Source organism: Narcine bancroftii, chromosome 7 (assembly GCF_036971445.1).
Source record: "Narcine bancroftii isolate sNarBan1 chromosome 7, sNarBan1.hap1, whole genome shotgun sequence".
Taxonomy (NCBI): Eukaryota; Metazoa; Chordata; class Chondrichthyes; order Torpediniformes; family Narcinidae; genus Narcine; species Narcine bancroftii.
The window spans coordinates 62064991-62090620 of NC_091475.1; the positions used below are offsets into that span (position 1 = coordinate 62064991).

Below are 25630 nucleotides of genomic sequence, written 5' to 3' on the forward strand. Positions count from 1 at the left end.
AGTCTCAGTTGCCTACGATTGGCCCATATTCCTCTGAAGCTTTCCCACCCTTGCACCAGACTAGATGTCTTCTAACCATCACAATTGCTCCCATTTGTTCTTCAAAGGAAATAGGTCCATTTCCACTTAATTTGCAATGTTCGCTTTTGAAATGTGTTCCAGGTTTTGGATCCTGAAAGCTCAAATGGAAGCCCAGCTTAGTGGTAAAATCAAACCTGGAAGGACATAACAGCAACCAGCATGATCAGGAATCTGACGTACAGATGACAGGGACATTGGTTATTACCAGTAGAGAACACTGAAAAGGATGTTGCCAGGAGTTGAGGAACTGAGTTACAGGGAAAGGACAGGTTAGGACTTTATTCTTAATTTAAATTTAAATGTACAGACCATTTCAGCCCATAAGCCCATACCATCCATTACACCCAATTCACCTACAACCTCCATGCATTTTGAAGGGTGGGAAGAAATCGGAGCCCCTGGGCAAAACCAACACAAACACAGGGGGAACGTACAAGCTCTCTTATGACAGTGCGGGATTCAAACCCCTATTCCGATCGCTGACACTGTAACAGTACTGTGCTAAACGGGCAGCCTGGAACATTGGTGAATGAGGGGAGACTTCATCAAAGTATGCAGAACTATGTGGGATATGGATGAAATAAATGTGAGGTTGACTGAGATGAGAATGAGAGGAATGGGTTAAGAGTGAAAGGTGAAATGTTTAAAGGGAACAGTAGGGGGAACCTCTTCACACAGAGAGCGGTGGAATGAGCTGCCAGCTGAAGTGGTGAATGTGAACACAATTGTGATATTTAATGGATGCGAGGTACATGAAAGACTATGGTCCGGGTGCAGGTCAATGGGACCAGGCAGAATAATAGTTCATCATTGACTAGATGGGCCAAATAACCTGTTTATGTCTGTACTGTTCTATGGTTCTCGGTCTTGGATTGTTGTCTGATTTACATTGCGTATGAAATTGGTACATACTCCAAGAACGCGGAGTGGGCTACACACTCTACTGGTCTGGCAAGCCTTCGGATGAACGACGCCTATCTGGTGTAGGCTTCATGGTCAAGATTTTCATTGCCTCCAAACTCGAAAACCTTCCGACAGGCCTCTCAGACCGAATCATGTCCATGCGACTCCCCCTTCAAAACAAGCGTCACATCACCCTCATCAGTGTCTATGCTCCAACCCTCCAGGCGGAACCAGCAGAAAAGGACAAGTTCTACACCGACCTGCGCAACCTCATCCAACGCACCCCTACAGCCGACAAGGTTGTCATCCTGGGCGACTTCAACGCTCGTGTCGGCAAAGACTCAGAAACCTGGCCAGGAATCCTAGGCAAGCATGGCGTCGGCAAGTGCAACGACAACGGGCGCCTCCTGTTGGAGCTCTGCGCAGAACAGCGGCTTGTCATTACAAACACCCTTTTTCAGCAGAGGGTCAGCCTTAAGACCACCTGGATGCATCCCCGATCCAAACACTGGCACCTCCTGGACTACATCCTGGTGCGAGAAAGTGACAAACGAGATGTGCTCCACACCAGGGTCATTCCTAGCGCGGAATGCCACACTGACCACCGGCTGGTTCGCTGCAAGCTCAACCTTCACTTCAAGCCAAAGCCCAGGAACAATAAAGCCCCCAGAAAGAGGTTCAATGTTGGAAACCTGCAGTCAGACGAAGCGAGAGGAAACTTCCAAGCAAACCTCAAAGCAAAGCTTGACGATGCAACCCGCCTCACGGACCCGTCCCCTGAAACCCTCTGGGATCAGTTGAAGACTACCATACTGCAATCCACTGAAGAGGTACTGGGCTTCTCCTCCAGGAAAAACAAGGACTGGTTTGACGAAAACAGCCAGGAAATCCAGGAGCTGCTGGCAAAGAAGCGAGCTGCCCACCAGGCTCACCTTACAAAGCCGTCCTGTCCAGAGAAGAAACAAGCCTTCCGTCGCGCATGCAGCCATCTTCAGCGCAAACTCCGGAAGATCCAAAATGAGTGGTGGACTAGCCTCGCCAAACGAACCCAGCTCAGCGCGGACATTGGTGACTTCAGGGGTTTCTACGAGGCTCTAAAGGCTGTGTGCGGCCCCTCACCCCAAGTCCAAAGCCCGCTGCGCAGCTCAGATGGCAAAGTCCTCCTCAGCGACAAGATCTCCATCCTCAACCGATGGTCAGAACACTTCCAATCTCTTTTCAGTGCCAACCGCTCAGTCCAAGATTCCGCCCTGCTCCAGCTTCCTCAACAGCCCCTAAGGCTAGAGCTGGATGAGGTTCTCACCCTGGATGAGACATATAAGGCAATCGAACAACTGAAAAGTGGCAAAGCAGCAGGTATGGATGAATTCCCCCAGAGGTCTGGAAGGCTGGCGGCAAAACTCTGCATGCCAAACTGCATGAGTTTTTCAAGCTTTGTTGGGACCAAGGAAAACTGCCTCAGGATCTTCGTGATGCCACCATCATCGCCCTGTACAAAAACGAAGGCGAGAAATCAGACTGCTCAAACTACAGGGGAATCATGTTGCTCTCCATTGCAGGCAAAATCTTCGCTAGGATTCTACTAAATAGAATAATACCTAGTGTCGCCGAGAATATTCTCCCAGAATCACAGTGCGGCTTTCGCGCAAACAGAGGAACTACTGACATGGTCTTTGCCCTCAGACAGCTCCAAGAAAAGTGCAGAGAACAAAACAAAGGACTCTACATCACCTTTGTTGACCTCACCAAAGCCTTTGACACCGTGAGCAGGAAAGGGCTTTGGCAAATACTAGAGCGCATCGGATGCCCCCCAAAGTTCCTCAACATGATTATCCAACTGCACGTAAACCAACAAGTTCGGGTCAGATACAGCAATGAGCTCTCTGAACCCTTCTCCATTAACAATGGCGTGAAGCAAGGCTGTGTTCTCGCGCCAACCCTCTTTTCAATCTTCTTCAGCATGATGCTGAACCAAGCCATGAAAGACCCCAACAATGAAGACGCTGTTTACATCCGGTACCGCACGGATGGCAGACTCTTCAATCTGAGGCGCCTGCAAGCTCACACCAAGACACAAGAGAAACTTGTCCGTGAACTACTCTTTGCAGACGATGCCGCTTTAGTTGCCCATTCAGAGCCAGCTCTTCAGCGCTTGACGTCCTGCTTTGCGGAAACTGCCAAAATGTTTGGCCTGGAAGTCAGCCTGAAGAAAACTGAGGTCCTCCATCAGCCAGCTCCCCACCATGACTACCAGCCCACCCACATCTCCATCGGGCACACAAAACTCAAAACGGTCAACCAGTTTACCTATCTCAGCTGCACCATTTCATCAGATGCAAGGATCGACAATGAGATAGACAACAGACTCGCCAAGGCAAATAGCGCCTTTGGAAGACTACACAAAAGAATCTGGAAAAACAACCAACTGAAAAACCTCACAAAGATAAGCGTATACAGAGCCGTTGTCATACCCACACTCCTGTTCGGCTCCAAATCATGGGTCCTCTACCGGCACCACCTACGGCTCCTAGAACGCTTCCACCAGCGTTGTCTCCGCTCCATCCTCAACATCCATTGGAGCGCTTTCATCCCTAACGTCGAAGTACTCGAGATGGCAGAGGTCGACAGCATCGAGTCCACGCTGTTGAAGATCCAGCTGCGCTGGATGGGTCATGTCTCCAGAATGGAGGACCATCGCCTTCCCAAGATCGTGTTATATGGCGAGCTCTCCACTGGCCACCGTGACAGAGGTGCACCAAAGAAAAGGTACAAGGACTGCCTAAAGAAATCTCTTGGTGCCTGCCACATTGACCACCGCCAGTGGGCTGATAACGCCTCAAACCGTGCATCTTGGCGCCTCACAGTTTGGCGGGCAGCAACCTCCTTTGAAGAAGACCACAGAGCCCACCTCACTGACAAAAGGCAAAGGAGGAAAAACCCAACACCCAACCCCAACCAACCAATTTTCCCCTGCAACCGCTGCAACCGTGTCTGCCTGTCCCGCATCGGACTTGTCAGCCACAAACGAGCCTGCAGCTGACGTGGACTTTTTACCCCCTCCATAAATCTTCGTCCTCGAAGCCAAGCCAAAGAAGACCTTGAATAAAAAGAACAATTCCACAAATCTGAGCTGTTGAGCCAAGAAACATTTTCGTGTCACCACACCCATTCTCAGATGATGATTTTGGATCATTGCTATATCTATTGTTCTTTTCGGGTGATTATCAAGATATTTTATGGGTTCAGGTCATAGGTCAAATCTATTCAGACTATCCTGGGAGGATAGATTATTCTTAAGTTTCCTTTTCTCTGACTCACTGAGAGTTTGTGAATTTCCTGGTTTTGCATCTACATTAAGACTGATTAATCCTTGTCAACCACATTTGAACCACATACACTTTTTGGCAATAAGGCAGGGCCCCCTGGCGAGGACATAGCTTTAGGGGAGAGGTATAAGGGGAACATTAGGGGAAAGTTTTTTTGCTCAGAGAGAGGCGGGAGTGTGGAATGAGCTGACATCTGATGTAGTGAATGCAGATTCAATCTTGAGTTTTAAAAATAAATTGGATTTATAGGAGATGTCTAGAGGGTGATGGAATGAGAGCAGGTCAGTGGAACTAGCTAGTTTTATTGGTCAGCACAGATCAGAAGGGTTGAATGGCCCATTTTTCTGTGTTGTTACGTTCTGTGATTCTATGGTTCCCCAGAACGCTTTGTCTTTCTGTCTGGAAACAAGGAAGAGTTCTCTATTTATGATACTGCATGGTCTCTGGAATGCAAGCAGAATCAAAGATAAAAATAACTTTCCTTTCAGCATTTAATTATCAAACAAAACTACTGAAATTTGGAAACCAAACCTCATGTGAATAATGTGTATTCCCAAAAACAAGCTTTATAGCGGGTGGGTCATGTGATGTGGAGGAACTGAGCAGATGGACCTCTGAGCTCCTCAACAGATTCCTTAAGATCAGCGAAAAATAGCCTGTAAACTGGAAAATAACTGCTACAAAGTATAACATTATGGGGAAGAACAACAAAACAAGCTTCCTGGGAATGGCCATCAGAACCGCGCGCACGGGAGCGATGTGATGGGGGATGGGTCCAACGCAATGACAGAGGGCCCAGGTCCTCCCTGCAAGCGGCAGATCGATCAATGGTGACCATCGATGATGTAATGAGCACCATTCAGAGATTGGTGACTAGGATCCGGACCCTAGACGAGAGGGTCCAAATAATGATAGAAGGCATAGGCGAGCTAAAAATTGTGCTTGCCCACACTGACCAACCACCCAAGGTAAAATGGAGGCCAGTGTAGATAGATTGGAGAGGATCGACAATGGCACAGTTGCCTGGAAGATTGAAAGGGAGAAATTCATGGAAAGGCTGGACTCACTAGAAAATCACGGCAGAATGTAAGAATTATATAGTTAGGGGAAGGGGCAGAGGGTCAAAATTCGGTGGGTTTTTTGGGAAGTAGATCCCCAAGATCCTGGGGCTGAAAGATGAGCCTATTATAATCGAGAGGGCCCACCGAATTTCAGATCCCCAACCAGGGCTGAATCAGTGCCTATGTACAGTCCTAATAAATATCAGGTCAGGTCAGAGCAATGACATTACGCGCAGCCAGGGAACGTGATGGACCATTGAGAGATGAAGGCGAGAGGATCAGTTTTTTTTTTCTTTGACCTAATCGTGGCATTGGTTAAGAAAAAAATTCTTTGCAACTAAAAGAATGTTACGTGCAAAAAAGATTTATATGCCTTATTATATCCGGTGATGTTACGGGTGAGGGGGGAAGAAAATATTTAAAGGATCCTCAAGCGGCATGGAGATGGTGCAGAAAATAAAAGGAGGACACGAAGACCAAGAAAATTAGACTTGGGGACAAAGTGTATAAGGGATACGGACAATTACGAGATATCCTTTCCCTTGGTATTTTTTCTACGGTGTGAAAAGCAGTAAATGGAACAGGATATAACATTTAAATGATGTTCTGTAGCTAGTGAAAACAAGGATAATGATGTAGATTATCTAAATATATGATAAGGAGCGTGAACAAGGACAGTTAAAAGCTTCAATGTGTATGGTTTGAAGGGCAATAATGACTTCAGGGTGGATAGCCATTTGGTGCCAAAATAGAAGGGAGGGAATATTATACTTATAGAGGGGGGAATACTTATTGAGGGGGGAATTGTTTTACTTTTTCCTTTTCCATTTTTTGTTACAGTGGAAACACCAACATTAAAGAAAAAAAGATCTGACAGGAGGCATGCACAAAAATACATGAGCTACCTGAGTGAGAGAAACATCCAGGTGCACAGTTGTCTCAGGTGGGCGGCTGGCGATGAGGATATTGTCCAAATAGATGAACGCAAATGGGAGGAGGTCCGGCTCACTGCATCCATCAGCCACTTGAAAGTTTGTCCTACCTTTAGACTGAAGGGCATGCGGAGAAATTCAAACAAGCCAAAAGGGGTTATAATTGAGGAGTTAGGGTCATCCTGGGAGTGAACTGGGAATTGGTGGTACCCTCAGATGAGGTTCACCTTGGAGAACAGTCATGACCCGGGCAGGTTGGTGGCAAAGTCTTGATGTGGGGCATGGGTTATGTGTCAGGCGCGGTGGCCTCGATGAGGCGGTGGTGGTCGCCATATGGCCTCCACCCTGCTCCACTGGTTTTGGCACCTTGTGGAGGGGAGAGGCCCAAGGACTGTCGGAGTGCCGCATAATCCCCATCTCCTACATTTTCTTAAACCCTTCACCAGGCTATGTTTCTTGGGCTGGAGTCAATGTGCTCTGCCATGGCATGGGGCGGGGAGCCCTCAGTCAGAATGTGGTGCCTTACCCCTTGCTTTGGCTCAGCCACAAAGAACTGTGGCGCCACTATCGAGGGGAACATTGCCAGGATGTGGACAAACTCATTGTCCGAGAATGTTAGAGTCCAGATGGGGAGCAGGTAACTTGGCTTCCCCGAGGCAGAGTCTGAACAGTTCTAGTGGGCACCAAGCCCCGTCCCTTGAGGTCAACTAGCAGGCAGTGGGCCAAAAGGAAGTCAGCCCCCAGGAGTGGTTGTGCCACTGCTGCGAGGGTGAAGGTCCTTGTAAAGCAGCTGTTGCCGAAGTGAAGGGGGATGGTAAGGTCCAAAAAGTCTGAATAGAGGAGCTGTCGGCTGCCCTCAGTGATGGACCCTGCTTGCCACTGTGGGTGTTGAGGCCTGTGAGAGAGTTGGATGCTTATCTCAGTGCCTGTGTCAACCAGGAAACACCGGCCTGACAGTGAGTCCCAGACATAGAGGAGACTATCACGTGGGTCAACCACCACAGCCATCAATGACGGTTGGCCATGGCATTTCCCAAAAACTCACAGATTGAGTGGCATTGACGGGCCTCCACACCACATCACTGATGATGGTAGCAGAATTGTCCTGGGATATTAACTTACCTCTCCACTGGTCTTGTTCTCACAGGCAGCTGTTCGTGGGGCTGATGTGGCCTACGACAGTACTGTTGCCCTTCATTCTCTAGAGCATGTCCGCCTGGGTCATGTCCCTCCGAGGGTCGCTAAAGTCCTTGTCTGTGAGCAAGAGTTAGATATCCTCTGGCAGTTGCTCCAGAAAGATCTGCTCGAAAAGCTTGCAAGGCTTATAGCCCTCAATTAAAGTGAGGATCTCTGTCATTAGGGCAGATGGGACCCTGCCCCCAAATCTCTCCATATGCAGCAATCAGGTGGCACTGGGAAAGCCCAAAAGTGCAGGTTAATAGCTCTTTGAGAGCCGCATATTTGCCTTGCTCCAGAGGCTGCCGAAGGAAAGCTACGACCCTTGCCACTGTGTCCTGACCAAGGGCACTCATGTTGTAGAAGTAGCGGGTGTTGTCAGCTCTGACATGTTGAAACTGTGCCTCAGCCTGCTTGAACCACACATGTGGCTACGACACCCAAAATGTTGGGCGCCTCAGTGATCATCACTCGATCCGCTTGATCCATCATCTTCGGGTCCAACTATCAGTTGGACCTGTCAGGGTCACCAATGTAGCATTCATGCTACATGTGCATGGAGAAGAATGACAAACACACCAAAGTCTTGAAGTCAAGACTGATTTATTGCCCTGGCCATTGTGTTTATGTGGGCCCCGGGAAGTGACATCAGGGCCCCACGTCATCAGAGTGCTGGCCTGGAATTGGTTGGCATTTCTGGCAGAGTTACCCAAATTCCCACCATGTGGGAGGTCACCTGGAATGACGGCCAGTGTCACCTCCCCCAGGCCTGTGCGATTGCCCCATTTGTCGGCCATCTTGTGGGCCAGACTGCGTCTCTGGGCACGGGCCACTACAAGAGAAAGAATATCAAAAATATGGTTCAAAAGACAAATATCAAAAATAAATAAAAATCTTAAATACAATACCAACATATAAAATGGAAAAAGATGTAATGAGCTCAACCAAAAATACTACGAATTAGGAGAGAGAGCTCTTAAAGTTTTGTCTTGCTACTTAAAGGTAAAGGAAACCTCAAAGACAATTAACGCAGTTCGGCTGGAACAAGACACAATATACCATGATGCATAAATAATTGATATTTTCAAACAGCTTATGCAGAACTATATAAATCAGAATTATCACGGGGGCACACAAAAATAGATGACTTTTTGAATGGAATCAAACTATTGAGATTGAGCCAAAAAAGCCAGATGCACCCTTTACTAAGGAAGAAATTGAAAAAGGTTTTGGGACTGTTGCAAACCAATCAGTCTCTGGGAGACGAGGGTTTTCTGTCTGAGTTTTATAAAAAAGATGTAAAGATTCATTGATGCCACTCATGATGGATGTGGTTAACAAAATGGCAGAGACAAAGACTCTCCCAGACATCCTTTCAACAGCCATAGTTGTGATGTTACCAAAGAAAAATAAAGATCCGTTAGAACCTTCTTTTATAGACCCATCTCATTACTAAATACAGATTACAAGATAATAGCCAAAGCATTGGCTGAGAGATTGGGCCAATATTTACAAAAATTAATAAATCCGGACCAAGCAGGTTTTATAACGAAAATAGATTCTGCTGACAACCTTGGAAGATTGCTGAATATAGCAAGTTTTGCACAGTTCAGAAAGGATCAGAGTGTGATGATATCTCTGGATACAGAGAAGGCCTTTGATAGACTAGAATGGCCATACTTACTCAAAGTAATGGAAAAATTTGGACTGGGACATATATCTATATATCAACTGGGTGAAAACCTTATATTATGAATCACAAGCAAGGATTATTATAAATGAACAGATCTCATCGACATTCTCCTTAAGTAGGTCAAGGTTACAGGGTTGTCTGCTGTCGGCAGGATTGTTTGTACTGGTTATTGAATCATTCGCAGAATACATTAGAAAAGGCCCGCACATAAAGGGGTTTAAGCTGAATCTTTGCTTAAACTACAGGCCATCCTGGAAGATTATGGTATGCTCTCCAGATATAAAATAAATTGGGGAAATCGTGAGATCATGCCCTTAACTTATTTCGATTATAGGAGATATAAACAAGTGAGTCGATTTAAATGGCAGATGGGTAATATAAAATATCTAGGGATAATGACAGATAGAGACTTGAGAAACTTATTTAAACTAACTTACCCCTCGGAGATTATTTAAATAGATGGAGAAGCCCATCAGGGTGAACTGTATCAAAATGAAGGTTATCCCGAGGTTACAGTATTTTTTGCAGTCCATTCCCATTTACCTGCCATGGAAATTTTTCAGTATGGTAATATAAGAATTTTTCTTTGGAATGGCAAAGTGTCCAGGATCTCCATTGACGAATTGACATGGGATTATGGATTGGAGGAGGCAGGGGATGGGGAGCTGCAATAACCAGATTTTAGAAAATGCTACTTAGCAGGCCATTCGAGATTCCTCGCATCTTTATTTGAAGGTGACCCACCAAACTGGATTAGCATAGGACGACATAGTATGGGGGAGAAGATGGCAAAAGACTTCATCAATAAGACAAATACCAAATCAATAGGTAAAAGATCAGATAACCCCATTCTAAAACATATTATAACAATCTGGAAGGAAATTAATGATTGTATTGGTAAAGATATTCTTCTTTTTCTTTGGCTTGGCTTCGCGGATGAAGATTTATGGAGGGGTAATGTCCACGTCAGCCGCAGGCTCGTTTGTGGCTGACAAGTCCGATGTGAGACAGCCAGGCACGGTTGCAGTGGTTCCAAGGGAAAATTGGTTGGTTGGGGTTGGGTGTTGGGTTTTTCCTCCTTTGTCCTTTGTCTTTTGTCACTGAGATATTGTAATATCGCCAAAAGCATCGTTGATGCATAATGAGCTGATGCCTATGAACTTAGGCAACAAAATTCTTGATATTTGGCATCAATAGGGGATCTGAACTATTGAGGACTGCTATGAGAATAGACACCTTATGTCCTTCAAACAACTGAAGGATAAATATGATTTTCCTAATAGAATCTCTCACTATTTTCTCCAGTTAAGATCCTTCCTGAGGAAAAAATGGGGGCCCTAGCATGACCCTAGCTGAAGGGAACTAAGTGAAGAGCTACTTTGACTGGGAAGCACTTCCAAATCTATGTCCAGAATGTACTTTGTACTTCAAAGGGAGAGCCCAAAGTTAGGCCTGCAAAGATTGAGGGAGAGATGGGAATAATGATCGATGATGTGTTGGTCAGATTTATGTAGGGAAAGTGTAACGTCAGTGATCAACTCTAGACTACAATTGGTACAGTACAATTTCTTACACCAATTATTACCTCACACCACAAAAATGACATAAAGGAAAATCAGAGATACTGGAAATGTTCTTTAGGTGTGGGCTAGAAATTGGGACTTTTATACACTCCACATGGGCCTGCCTGAAGGCAAGAGCCTTTTGGCTTGAATTATCTAACATGCTAACTATGATTATGAGAATAAACTTCCTACTGGACCTGAAGTTTTATTTATTGGGAAACTTGGAGGATGTGAGCAGAAAATTAACAAAATTCCAAATTAAGTTTGTAGATGTTGCCCTGTCAGTAGCAAAAAAAAAGTATTGCAATCACCTGGAGGTCCAGTTCTCCCCTGCTGAACATTCAATGGTCCACGGAGATGCACAACTGTGTACCATGGAAAAGATAACATATAATTTGAGAAATAAATATGACACTTTTGCCAAAATATGGCAACCTTATCTAGAACACTTGGGTTCCCAGTTATAATGACAGCTCACAGGTTGAAAAAATGTAAAGACAACGCCAGTGAAGCACCTCAAAGAGTGGAAGTAGATTAGAAAGACTGGTGGGGCGCTGAACTTCTCTTTTCATTCTTTTAATATTTCCTGTCTCTTTAGTTGTTTTTCTTTTGATGTTTGGGAGAGAAGGGAGAGGAATTACAAGTAAATTGACATTGTATCTGAAACTCAGAAGCGATTTGTACTAAGAATATGCAAACATGTTAAAAATGATTGTGCTTTCAAAAGTGATACTATGTTTTTAAAAATGAAAAATAAAATTTTCAAAAGTATGCTTGCATTCTTCGTGTCCTATTCGTATAGACATCCACTACTGTGCAACATTACCTTCTTTCTCTGATGTACTGCATAACGTCGCTGCCACCACTGTTGCCCCTTGCAGTTACTCTCCCCTCTGTTGTTTGAGGGACGTCACCTCAGTCTCAGTGAGGCCCGATAGAAAAATGACTCAAGACTGTGGTCCTTCCTACCAAAGCCCAAGCCTCAGTGCATTCCTTAGCCCATTACTCCTATAGCCTGGAGTTTGTTAGTTGACAGCATTCCCTCACGGACATCTCGGTGTGCTGGAAAACTTAGCAAGTTTCGGCATTTCACTTAGATGATGATCCTCCAGCAGCATTGGATTGTGTGTCCCAGGGAACAGCCTGTAAATCAGAGATTCCTCTGTCACGCTGCTGCTGGGGATGAAGGGCCTATGACAAGGACCCTTGCATCTTTCTCCTCACACCCTAAGCATATTGCATTCTGCAAAGCGGTGGGTGACTGTCTCCACTCCACCACGGTCCACCCGCATGTGTTGCGGGTGAGATTCTGCTTGTACAGGAATGATCTGACTGAAAGGGTCACGTGATTTAAATAGCTCTTCATTTTACTCTTCTCAATGATATCATTTTCAATACTTCTTTGCCTTGATGACTCTAATGCAACAGAGTCAGCAAAGAGACTGAAAGACCAGCACAAGGAGGGTAGAGGTTAGCGCCACGCTGTTACAGCAGCACCGACCCGGCTTCCAATCCAGTTTGTATCTTCTCCCCATGTCTGCATGGGTTTTCTCCAATTCCCTCCACCCTCCAAAATGCATGGGGGTTGAAGGTTCATTGGGTGACATGTAGAGGAAGGGCTTGTTATCAAGCTGTATATCTACATTTAAATTTAAATATTGACAGTATGCTAAAGGTGGCCAAACCGCGGCTCGCAAGCCACATGCTGCTCTTTGACCTTTAAGATGCGGCTCATGGAAAATTCAAATATTCTAGAAATTTCGACCCACACCCCCCCCTCACCTGCCCGACTCGTGCTGTCGGTCTCTCGCCCGCCCGACTCACGCTGCCGGTCTCTTGCCCACCCGATTCATGCTGCCAGTCTCTCACCCACCCAACTCATGCTGCTAGTCTCTCCCCCCACCCCCCCCCCAACCTCACCTGCCCGACTCGCACTGCCGATCTCTCGCCCGCCCGACTCACGCTGCCAGTCTCCTCCCCCCCCCCTCACCCGCCAACTCGTGCTGCCTGTCTCTCGTCAGCCCGACTCTCGCTGCTGGTCCTTCTCCCGCCTAACTTGCGTTGTCAGTCTCTCGCCTGCCCGACTAATTTTGTAAGGTGGAAATCTGATTTAAAATATATCTAATTTTTTGGTTTACCTTTTTTACATATTTGTGTCTTTATAATTACTAAAACTAATACAAATTAGCAGTTTAAAACTGCATGCATGAATAAATATTATTGCATTTAATAAGCATTTCTTAAAATGTATCTAAAATTTTTGTAACAAAATGTGTACGTAACAATAAAAACATATGTACATATCCTGCGACTCTCGAGCATCTGAGCTTTATCGTTTGTGGCTCTTTACATTAAGCAAGTTTGGCCACTTCTGTAGTATGCTGCAGATTAGTGAAATCTGAAATTTCATTTGCAGATGGTTTCAGTTGATAAACCCAGAGTTATGTTTGCCAAGCCCCCACAGGGCTGCATTTTGTGCATCAGCTCATTCACATGTACATTGGACAAATTGTGTGCAAACATGAGGAATGTACTGAGAATGTTTGGACATTACAGTGATGAACCGACTAACCCCTTCCTTTACGGAGGGTGGGAGGAAGCTGGAGCTCCTGGAGAAAATCCATGCAAGTGACGTGAAGAACGTACAAACTCCTTACAGACAGGTGTGGATTCAAACCCAGGTCACTGGCACTGTAAAGCATTGTGCTAACTGTGTCACTACCGACAAATTCATCCTCCATCTGTAGGACTGAATAGGCACTGACTGTGTATCGCTGAAGACCAGGAATGAATGTCTAAGCACAATCCTCTCAACATTTTCTCTAATCTAATTTAATTTTTAACTCCGAGATACAGCTTGGTAACAGGCCCTTCTGGCCCATGAGCCATGTAACCAGTTAATAAACTAACCATGTACTTTTTTTGGGATGTGGGATAAAGCAGGAGTGGACAGGGGAGAACAGATAATGCTGGATTTGAACTCAGGTCACTGGTGCTGTGATAGTGTTGTACTAACCATGCAATACTGTTTCTCCGCTATCCTGAGTTGATGAAACATAATTTGCCTCCAATTGTCAGAGACCTTGTTTCATTACCTACTGAAGACAAATTTGCCCAACACACCCACATTCTCATGTCACTTATTTCCCGCCTGGAAAACAAATAAAAGCTGCAAATGTCAGAATCAGGAACAAAACCAGAAATGCTGTAATAACTGAACCAGTGAAGCAGCAACTGGATTCTGAGGAAGAGACCTTGGTCAGAAACATTAAAAGTTTTCTCTTTTCATCGACGTTGCTCGACTGGTTGATTTCATCCAACATTTCTGGTTTTGTCGCTCCTCTCTCCTTGGTCATAATGGTTAAGCCAAACAGATTGAATTTTTACATTCCTTTTTGTAGGCAAGTGTCTGACCCATATCTCCTCCATCACAAATCTGCCTACGTTGTCAATATTCTCATGCTGAAATTTTTATTTAGTGGTACAGGACCAGATGTGTAGGGATTAATTAGGGATAATCAACATGACTTTGTGCCTGGTTGGTCATTTCTAACCAATCTTGAGAATTTTTTGAGGATGTTACCAGGAAAGCTAATGAAAGAAAGATGTTGTCTACGTGGGGGGTGTGGCGTGATGGCAGATGAGAGAGACGTGAGTGGTCAAGTTTTTTATTCTTCCTTTTAATTCTAAAGCTAGAGGGGTGGCAATTTTAGTTCATAAAAATTTGCCATTTATATCAATTGGGAGGGTTTTGTTAGTTAATTGTAACATTTATTCTGAGTCTTGGACTTTGATGAAGTCTAAAATTGATCTGCATAAATCAAGACTTAAATGGAAGAAAGATGTGGGAGTTGATTTCGATAGAGATCACTGGGAAAATATTAGTGATGATAGTACGACAAAAATTATAAATGTTAAGTACAGGCTTGTAACTTATAACTTTATACATCAATTATATTTGCCTCCGGAGCATTTGAAAAGATATAATTATGAGTTTTTCTGATTTGTGTTTTCGATGTAATGGTCAGAAAGGTATGTTTTTACATTCAGTTTGGTCTTGTGATAAGGTTAAATCTTTTTGGTCTCAGGTTAAGGATTTTTTAGAGAATATTTTGAAAATAAAATGTTTAAATTTGAGATATTAGTGAGTTTTGTTTGCTATATAAATTGTATAAATTTCAAATAGCTTTTCTGAGATTGGCATTGGCAGTGGCGAGGAAATGTATAGCTATTTCGTGGAAAGATCAGGTAGAACAGTTTACAGAGATGGCATTCAGAATTAAGGACGTATTCTGTTGGAGAAAATAATGTACAATTTGAGGGATAAATGTTATATTTTTAAAAAGACGGAGCCCATATTTGGATTATTTCAATTGGAAAATTTGAAGATGGTGATCTGAATGTAGTGGGGTTTCTTTATTGCACGATGTATTCATTTGTTTTTCGGTATTTTTTTTTTCTTTTCCTTCTGTTAGGTGGGTTAGGTGGGTTATGGGGTAAGATTGGAGGGCGGTTTTGGGTTTTTTTAGTTTTAGGTTTATATAAACCATGTTAGAATTAGGATATATTGTATCATTGTATTATTGTTGTTATTTTTAAATAAAATATTCAAAAAAAATGTTGTCCATGTGGACTTTAGTAAGGCGTTTGACAAGGTTCCACTTGGGATCCAGGATGAGGTAATAAATTGAATTAGACATTGGCTTTTTGGGAGAATCCAGAGAGTGGTTGAAGAGGATTAACTCTCTGACTGAGTTTGTTATTTACATCAATGAGCTGGATAATATTGTTGTCAATTTGACACTAAGATTTGGGGTGTCGTGGACAGTGAGGAAAAATGAGCTGCAAAATCGCAGATAGAATTTAATACAGGAAGTGTGAGGTGTGGCACTTTGGGAGGGCAAGGCAGAGTAGGGCTTACATGGTGAAAGGTAGGGAACTGAGGAATGGAGTGGAACAGAGGTATCTGGGAATGCAGATCCGTAATTCCTTGAAAGAGGCATAAAGGGCGCTTTTGGCACATTTACCTTTATAAAGTATTGAGTATAGGAGTTGGGATGTTTTCCTGAGGTTGTATGAGACATTGGAGAGGCTAAATTTGGAGCTTTGTTTATCTTTTTGGTCACCTAACTACAGAAAGGATAGCAATAAAAATGAAAGAGTACAGAGAAAATTTACTAGGATGTTGCAGGACTGAGTTACAGATATAAGGATAGGTTGAATAGGTCTGGACTTTACTGGTGTCGGAGAATGAGAGGAAATTTGTTAGAGGTCATAAGGGTTTGGACTCCCTGCCGATCTTATCATTGGGAGTTAATGGGTTGTCCGTGCACATATGCCAATATTTTGTATGGCCTTTTCTGAGGGAGAGCTATTCTGCCTAAACTGATCTGAACTTGTTTCTGACAGCACATGACAATCAATCTGAGGCTATCATGGGGTGGGGGGGGGGGGCAGTGTGGTGGTGTTGTATGTGCTTTTTACTGTAGCTGAGAAATAAGCATCACAGAAAGGAGCAGGTGACCTCAGGAGTTTGGACTTCACTGGTCACTACAATCCACTTAGAATATGCAAATAATAAAATTCACATGAGAATCTTTGGAAAGTTTTATGTGTAAGTATCATGTACTTAATCTACAACAGTAATGCACAGAGAACTGCAGCCAAGGTCATTTGGACACACAATTCCCTCTTTGGTTATGAGAGAGACAATTATCCTGAGCTTTTATGGCATTGATTCAGTCCAGGGAGAAACTCTAATAGCCAGACTCCATGCATTCATCAGGTGAATGTCAGGCTTTGGAAGAACACTGGAGGATTACTGGGCCAGATTGAGCTAGCTGATAGCCAGCTGTTCCATTCAGGTAGTGCCACTTGTCAGCTCTTCAACCATCAGCCCTGGTTTGACTTATGCGCATGTTCCGTGAGGTGTGTGTTCAAGGTGAGCTACAGGTCAGATGCACGAATGAGCCAGGGTTCAGGTGTGCAGCAGGTGTACTTCACAACTGAGCCACAACATTAGCCCAAGGAAGACTGAGAAAGAAAAGCTCACTCTGTTTATCTTCGTGTTTTAATGTAGACTATCTGCAAATGTATCCATTTGAATAGTTTTGAAATGTTTCTCTGGGCCGCAGGATTCATCGACCAAAACTTGCTCTGCTTCACTGGAATCACAATGAAAAGGCATGCTCACCTGACTCATCAACCCCAGAGACCATCATCCAGTCAGGCAGGTACTGAGACTGGCCAAGGGCTGAATGACCATTACATTACATAGAACATAGAACAATACAGAACAGCCCTCGATGTTGTGCAGACCCATATATTCCTTCCTACAAAAAGTACTAAACCCTCCCTATCCCATAACCTTCTATTTTTCTTTCAGCTGTGTGTTTGTCTAAGAGTTTTTTAAATGCCACCAATGTTTCAGCCTCCACCATCATCCTGGACAAGGCATTCCAGGCATTCACAACTCTCTGTGTAAAAAAAAAGTGTCCCTGATATCTCCCCTAAACTTCCCTCCCTTCACTTTGTACACATGTCCTCTGGTGTTTGCTGATTCTGCCCTGGAAAACAGGCACTGGCTGTCCATCCTATCTAAGCCTCTTATAATCTTGTAGATCTCTATTAAGTCTCCATTCATCTTTCTATGCTCCAAAAAGAAAAGTCCCAGCTCTGCTAACCTTGCCTCATAAGACTTGTTTCCCAATCCAGGCAACATCCTGGTAAATCTCCTCTGCACCCTTTCCACAGCTTCCACATCCTTCCGATAATGAGGTGACCAGAACTGAACTCCAAATGTGGTCTTACCAGAGATTTGTAGAGTTGCAACATGACCTCTCTACTCTTGAACTCAATCCCCCTATTAAGAAAGCCCAGCATCCCAGCCTTCTTAACTATCATATCAACCTGTGCGGCAACCTTGAGAGATGTATGGATTTGAACCTTAAGGACCCTTTGTTCCTCTTAAGTTATCGGCCATTAACCCTGTACTCAGCCTTCTGGTTTGTTCTTCCAAAATGCATCACCTCACACTTATCCGGATTGAAATCTATCTGCCACTTTTCTGCCCAACTCTGCATCCTGTCTCTATTCTCTTGTAACTTTCGACAACCTTCCGCTCCATCCACAACTCCTCCAACCTTCATGTCATCCACAAACTTACTGACCCATACTTCTGCCTCTTCATCCAGATCAGTTATAAAAATCACAAGGTTCAGGGTTCCCAGAACAGATCCTTATGGTACTCCAGAAGTCACTGACCTCCAGGCAGAATTCTTTCCTTCCATTGTTTCTTCCTACAAGCCCATTCCTTGCCACTGTAACAGCAGCAACTGTGCTGTTCTTGTCCAATATTACTGGTCTCATAGCTATTTGGTCAGACCTCACTTATGAAATAGAAAAGCTCAAAATTATATTTAGAATGTGGACTTTCTCTTCAAACATTTTAAGAGTGAATGAGGCTAAACTGGTCTTTGAAAATGTCAAACAAAAAAAAACCAGAAATGACCATCCATTTAACAATGCATTCAACTTTTCTTTCCCTTGAAATGATTTCACTAGAAAAGAAAGGGTGGCCTCGTTAGCTATTACAGCGTCAAATCTTGCCCTCTCTGTAAGGAGTTGGTACGTTCTCTCTGCGTTTCCTCTGGGTGCTCCAGTTCCCTCTCACCATTCAAAACGTACAGGGGTTGGAGGTTAATTGGGCTTCTGTTGCTGTGCTGTATGTCTAAATAAAATAATAATAATATCCAAATTCTTGATGACAATTCAGACTCAATGATGGATTCTGGCCCAAACTGATGGCCATTCTTTTTCTCCAAATGAGTCACTGATCTGCTGACTTTTGCCAGCAGATTGTGTTTAGCTTCAGATTCCACTGTCTACAGTCACCTGAGCTTCTCCGGTACATCTTAAAACTTAGTTCCTGTAACTGAGTTGCTTTCAGAGCAGATGATTGCAGAAAGACATGCATTGATTTGTTTGTAAGGCAAGAAGTTACCCAAGTAAAAGTCATGCCAGATCAGGTCACGGTCAACATATTAGCCCTCAGCTCACTGAGAACATGGCTCAGATTTCACAGTTATAAAACCAATGTGATTCAGAGAGCGGGGAGAGGAAAATGTGTTTTTATCCCTAAATTACATGCCCACAATCCACCAATGAGTCTGCTCCTTTTTTTAATACCCATTCACTGACATGAATAATCTTGGTGTGGCTAACTGCAATTTGACACAGGAGGCATTGTTGGAGAAGCCAATACAACGCCAGTGAACCGGGATAGAATCCTGCACTCTCTGTAAGGAGTTTGTACGTTCTCCCTGTGTCTGTATCAGTTTCCTCCCACCCTTCAAAACATGGAGGGAGGGGGGTTTAGGTCAATTGGTGTATTTGGTGGCATGGGATCGTGGGCTGGAAGAGCCTGCCACCATGCTGTACGACTACATTTAAAACATTTAAATATTGTACCAATAATGCCTTGCACTGCTTTTCTTTCTTGCTAATTGGCGTCACAGCATTCAAATATGAATATTTTATTGACACTCAACCTGTACCAAGCATATGCTGGTGATGAGTTACATAGATCAAAAAGTATTGAAGTAGTAAAGACATATTTTTTGGATACCTGGCCCCATTCCACAAATTGGAATGAGTCTGCATAATTCTTCCTTTTGCATCTCACAGATTTATTTGATTTAATCAGAACAAAATGTTCTTTTGGACACTGACCTACTTTAATAACTTATTGGGGAACAGGATGCCATTAATTTGCCTGGATAATGCCAAGTGGTGTGTTTCACTACTTGCTTTATTTCTATTGCACCATAAAGGATCCAAAGTAGAAAAGGACAACAGAATATAATTGAAATTATGATGTGGCTATGCAATATGTTTGCTACTTAAATCTGTATCAATTGATCGTAGCAAGATAGGCTTGTGATTCATGCGGACAGAGGCAGCCTACACATTAACCACATATTACGGGCTATATATTTACACCCTATGATAGCTAAGTATTATTCATTAGTTTGGCTTCAATTTTGGCTCATAATGAATATGGAAATTCAGAGTTGCATTCCTTTAGAGAAAATTATGTATAGTTTGAGAAATATATTTTTGCAAATATGGTGTCCATCTATGCAAATGTTAGGCAAAATATGTAATGGCCTCTTCCTTTCCCTGGAGCCCTGTAGAAATCCTCTAAAAATTGACTTTATAGAAAATTGATTAATGTCTTACATGTTTGATCATGCCTCTCAGAGCAATCCTTGAAGTTTTTCTTTCTTTTTTTAAACTATAAGGGTGGGGCTAATGGGAAGAGGGGGATTATAAATACATGAACTTTATTGTTATATTAATTGAATATTAAATACATGTATGGAATATTTTAAATAAAATATTCAATAAAACCTTTGGCTTATAATGGAACAGAAAAGTATTCCTTGTAAAATATGTTGTGTCATAAATGTCATCTTAAACATATAACCACATAATATTTACAGCAGAGAGACAGGCCAACTTACCCCGCCAAACACTTACTATTGACACACTCAACCCATAGCCCTCCATTCCTTTCTCATCCATATGCATATCCAACTTCTCCTTAAATGCTAATATCGAGCCTGCCTCCACCATTTCATCTGGAAGCTCGTTCCATATGCCCACCACCATCTGAGTAAAGAAGTCCCTCTTCATGTTTCCTCTAAATTTTTGCCCCCCAACTCTCATTTGTATCTCTCGTTTGTATCTTTCCCTTTCTTAAAGGAAAAAGCCTCTCCACACCAACTCTATCTATACCCCTAATAATTTTAAATCCTTCAATCAAATCCCCTCTCCACCTTCTGCACTCAAAGAATAAAGACCTAATTTGGGCCTTTCCACTGAGAGAATGGAAATGCTTATCTTTCCATGTTTTCTTCAGGAACTGCAAACGATTATATTTAAAAAGATTGAAGACTAGACTACTTAACTCCTTTAAGTTCCAGGGTAATGCTAATTTGTGAGGCAGGAAGAAGAACCACCAATTCTCAGACTACCTTCAGCAGAAACTAGCCATGGCCACATGAATTTATCTGTCCTAATTTCTTAACATTGCACAGTTTGAAAATAATGAATTTTGCAGTGGAAAATGCAAGACTGGTGTTTGCCTTCTCAGTTGTGCAAAGGAGAACAAAAAGTGAATATGAACTCAAAGTCTAGGAGCTCTCAGAAATGATCAGTGTGTGTGTCAGGGAAACAAAGGATTTTTAACAAAGAAATTTTGTCTTAACGCTATATTTAGGATGATTTTGTTTCTGGTTTTTCTTATCAGTAAGATGAGTCAAGATTGTCAACATCTCCTTCACATATTGGCACAAAAGCAACAAATCAAAGGCAAAATATCAGAAAACCTCTGGTAAGTGAGGATATCCTGACAATAAACTGAGTATCATTGATATATTTCATGACCAATCTCACATTATTGTATTCGGAAGCTAAACAGGCTCAGGACTGGTCAGTTCTTGGAGGGCAGACTGCCTAGGAACACCAGGTGCTGTAGGTTTCTGTGAGGAGTGCTGGACAAAGTGGCAACTCTCTGTCTGCCTTATGGTAGAGAAAGAATTTCATGCATGTTGCATTCTAAATGTAGTATTACATGACAACAATGGAACCATTACCTTTAACTTCATGAAAACTTTAGCAACTTTACCAATTGATTTAAAATGTAAAGTTTAATTTTCTGAAGCTTATAGAGTTCATTTTGCTCTGATAATGAAATGTCAACTCTATAGGAAGTATTCTCTTTGTGGCTATGAACAGCTTCAGAAAATTAAACTTTACATTTTAAATCAATTGGTAAAGTTGCTAACGAACTCTTCCCTTGGCTTTCCAGATTTGAGTTATCACTTAATCAGCGCAGGAATCCATACCCAACAGCTGGTGACGAAATGTGCCAAACTTATAAAAATGCATGACTGCTGGTTAAAGCTGATCTTGGTGGACTCCAGCAAATGACAGTAGCAGGACTGCCTAAAACCTTTTGGCTATTCCCAATACGACATCAACATCTCACATTTCAATGAATGATTTCTGTGAAGTAAAACACGAAAGTCTGCAGACAACATGGTTGAAGTGAAAACACAAAAATCTTAGCTCGTCAAACAGTTTTCTTCAAAGAGCAAATATAGAAATTTGAAACCAATGTTTTGGGCTTGAGTCCTTCATCAAGGTATGACATAATGTAGGCAGGCAGGTGGGGGCAGGGGCAGGGGGAGGAGCATAGACCCAAAGGCAGGAGGTAATAGGTGGATAAGGCAGGGATAGCAGACTACAAATAAGGTAAGGGGGATGGCCCTGTGAATGGAGGGGAAGGGATGTGGAGAGCTGGAGGAAAGAAGACAAAGGGAATGAGAAGGGGGGGAGAATGGAGAGTAGGTTGGCAGAAACGATCCAGTTGGAGAGTACTCAGACAGAAAATCAAGTGTTGCTCCTCCATTTTACAACTGGTCTATTTTTGGTTGGACAGACGTGTCAGCATGGGAATGGGGAACAGAATTGAACTGGTTGACCAACTGGGAGATCCCTGTCACTGATGTGGACAGAGCGAAGGTGCTGAGCAAAGCGATCTCCTAGTCTGCATCCAGTCTCTCCGAAGTAGAGAGGGCCACAACGGGGGCACCGGATACAGTAGATGACTCCTGCGGATGCACAGTAAAATGTTGCTTCACTTGGAAGGACTGTTTGGAGCCCTGAATGGTGGTGAGGGAGGAGGTGTGGGTGCAAGTGTGGGCACACGTTCTGTAGGAGTAGGTGCCAAGGGACAAGAGATGAGTAGATGAGGGAATCACAGTGGAAGCAGTCCCCATGGAAGGTGGAGAGAGGAAGATGAGTCTGGTGGTGGGATCATGTTGGTAGGTGGCAGAAATTATGAAGAATAATATAATGGTGGGGTGATAGGTGAGGACAAAGGGAAATCCTGCTTTTGTTGCGTCTGGGGGGCAGAGGAGGCCAGGGAAGATGAGCTGGAAATAGAGGAGATGTGGGTGAGGGCTGAGGTGATGGTGGTGGAGGGGAAGCCACGATTTTGAAAGGAGGAGGAAATTTTGGATGATCTGGACTGGAAGACCTCATCTTGGGAACAGATACAATGGAGACGGAAAAATTGGAAGAAGGGATTAGAACCCTTGCAGTGGACTGGATGTGAAAATGTGTAGTCGAGGTTTGAGAAATATGTCGGTGTGGAAAGCTTGTCTCCTGAGATGGAGGCAGAGATCAGGGAAAGTGTGAGGGTCACCAGAGATGACCATGTGAATTTGAGGTTGGGGTGAAAGTTTGCAGCAAAAGTGGCTGAAGTTGATGAGCTCATCACAAGTGCCTGAGGCAACACCGATGTAGACATCACTATAGTGAAGGAAGAGTTGAGAGGCCTTGCCTGTGTTTATTATTCCTGTGAAACTGTTACGCATTAAAATAGTTTTGGCTTAATTTTAGTAATCAACATTATGCCAGTACACAAATGAATAACTTTTTAAACATTCTTCAGGAAAATACAAGGAACATCATATTGATTGAGAGTTTCCTTTATCTCTTTCAATTACCACAGTGCTTTCTCTGTGACTCTCTTGTACACTCAAACTTCTCCATCAATCATCCCCTTGCACCCACACCTCCTCCCTCTCCACAGTCGGGGGCCCCAAACAAGCAACACTTCGCTTGTGTATCTGCAGGAGTGATTTACTGCATCCGTGCTCCCTTTGTGGCCTTCTTTACATCGGAGAGAGTGGGCGGAGAATGGGAGATCGCTTCGCCGAGCACCTTCGCTCTGTCTGCATGAGTGACAGGGACCTTCTAGTGGGAAATCTTTTCTATTTTGAGTTGCACTCCCACACTCACATGCCTGTCCATGGCCTTATGAACTATCCCACCAAGACCACCCATAAATGGGAGGAACAACACTTGATTTTTCACCTGGGCGTGCTCCAGCTGGATGGCATTAACATCGACTTCTCCACTTTCTGTTCACCTGCTCTTCTCACCCTCCCCCTTCCCTTCCTCGCCTTCTTTCCCTCAGCTCTCCACCCCTTCCATCTCTATTAACCGAGCCATCCCTCCTCCTCATGTGCCCTCCCTCCTTCTCCACCTATTATTGTTGGGGCCACACTCCTCTCCCCACCCCCCCCCACCTTTTTGTTTAGACACCTTCCGACATTTTTCCATACATTGATGAAGGGCTCAAGCCTGAAACATTAGTCACGTATCTTTATCTTTGCTACATAAAGGTCACTGTTTGACCTGCTGAGTTTCTCCAGCATTGTGTGTGTTTTACTTCAAACTATGGTGTCCGCAGATTTTTGTGTTTTACTTCATTTTGCTTTCTAAATTCATCTGCAATACATATGTATCATTATGGAAAGATTGTGGTTTTGAATCGTTTTACATTCCCTTCAAAGATATCCTGGCATGAGATGATAATTTAGGAGGAAAAGAGGAAAATTATTTACTTAATGAAAAATAATTTTGTTTAGAACAAGCCCAGTACAAGCCCTGCGGCCCTCGATGTTGTGCCGACCCATATATTCCTTAAAAGAATACTAAACCCTCCCTACCCAGTAACCATCTATTTTTCTTCCATCCATGTGTCTATCTAAGAGTCTCTAAATGCCCCCAATGTTTCAGCCTCCACCACCATCCTCAGCAAGGCATCCACAACTCTGTGAAAAAAACCTACCCCTCATGTCTCCCCTAAATGTCTCTCCTTTCACTGTGTTCAGATATCCTCTGGCTTTTGCTGACCCTGCCCTGGGGAAAAGGCGCTGGCCCTCCATTATCTATGCCTCAAACCTATGATGCCCACCCTCTCCTTTGCCTATGTAGCACTAAAGCACACATACAGGCCCTTTGACTGTCTGTGCTGAACTATTTCTCTGCCTAGACCCTAGTGCCCTCCACATCCCTCCCATTTGTGTATAAATCTAAATTTTTATTAAATGTCAAAAAAAACCCCTGCATTCACCACAGAAGAAGTCCCCTGCCAAATATTCCCTTTAAATATTTTACCTTTTAAAACCCTTTATCCATGTTCTCTGGCTTTTGTTTCACCTACCCTCAGTGGGAAAAGCTTGCTTGTATTATACTCCCTTTTAATTTCATGATTTGGTTAATTTCACCTTTAAAATATCTTCAAAGTTTGCAATTAGTTTTTGAAGTATTCCTGAAAATTGGAGACTTATAAAAACTCAAAATTGCATTAAACTTGTACAATCAATAACATTGCAGATAAGCTTGTGCAACAAAGGAGAAACTCAACAGGGCACACAACGTCCACTGGAAGTAAAGGGTAGCCAACCTTTCCTCCTGTGACTTCTTACCAGCTAGCCTATTCACCTCCCCTACCCCTCCTCCTACCCCTACCCCTCCTCCCCCAACTTTTTTATTGCCTATTTTTCCCCCAGATGCTGCGTGATCTGTTGAGTTTGTGTGTTGTAAATTGGAGTTAATCGTTTTGATCAATAAAAGAATCTACTTGTTACCGTATGGTTGAGTGAAATAATTGAACAAGATCTGATCACAGCCGGACCCAGGAGAGTGCCCTCATGTTTTGGGCTCCAATAATGAGAATTATCTTCCTTTTTGACTTCAACCACTGTTCCCCTTAACTGTTACCTCACCCCGACAGAGGCATTCTAAAGCTATTTTAATGACAAGCATAGTCAATTAATCTTTAAATTTGCCATATTTGCCAAGTTCTACTTTGAATACAGCATAAAAAGAGCGTCAACTGAACTGAGATTGTTTGTAGAACAATGAATGTTACAGCACAGTACAGGCCCTTTGGCCCACGAGATATCGCTTTAGTGGGACTAACTGGAGAGCTCAAGAAACACAACTACCAGAGAAGAGTCAATTACCAACT

General features: G+C 43.4%; 1 long non-coding RNA gene across 6 annotated transcripts; it reads right to left on the reverse strand.

Moving 5' to 3' along the window:
• Positions 1–8065: 8065 nt before the first annotated feature.
• Positions 8066–25619, reverse strand: LOC138739864 (uncharacterized). Of its 6 annotated transcripts, XR_011342496.1 has the most exons (5): positions 25248–25619; positions 19978–20046; positions 11253–11343; positions 11049–11102; positions 8066–8311 (listed from the first exon to the last, which is right to left on the reverse strand). It is a non-coding gene; the product is annotated as an uncharacterized lncRNA (long non-coding RNA). The 6 variants fall into 6 exon arrangements; XR_011342495.1 differs by lacking the exon at positions 19978–20046; XR_011342497.1 differs by lacking the exons at positions 11253–11343; positions 19978–20046 and adding an exon at positions 11564–11880.
• Positions 25620–25630: the final 11 nt, after the last annotated feature.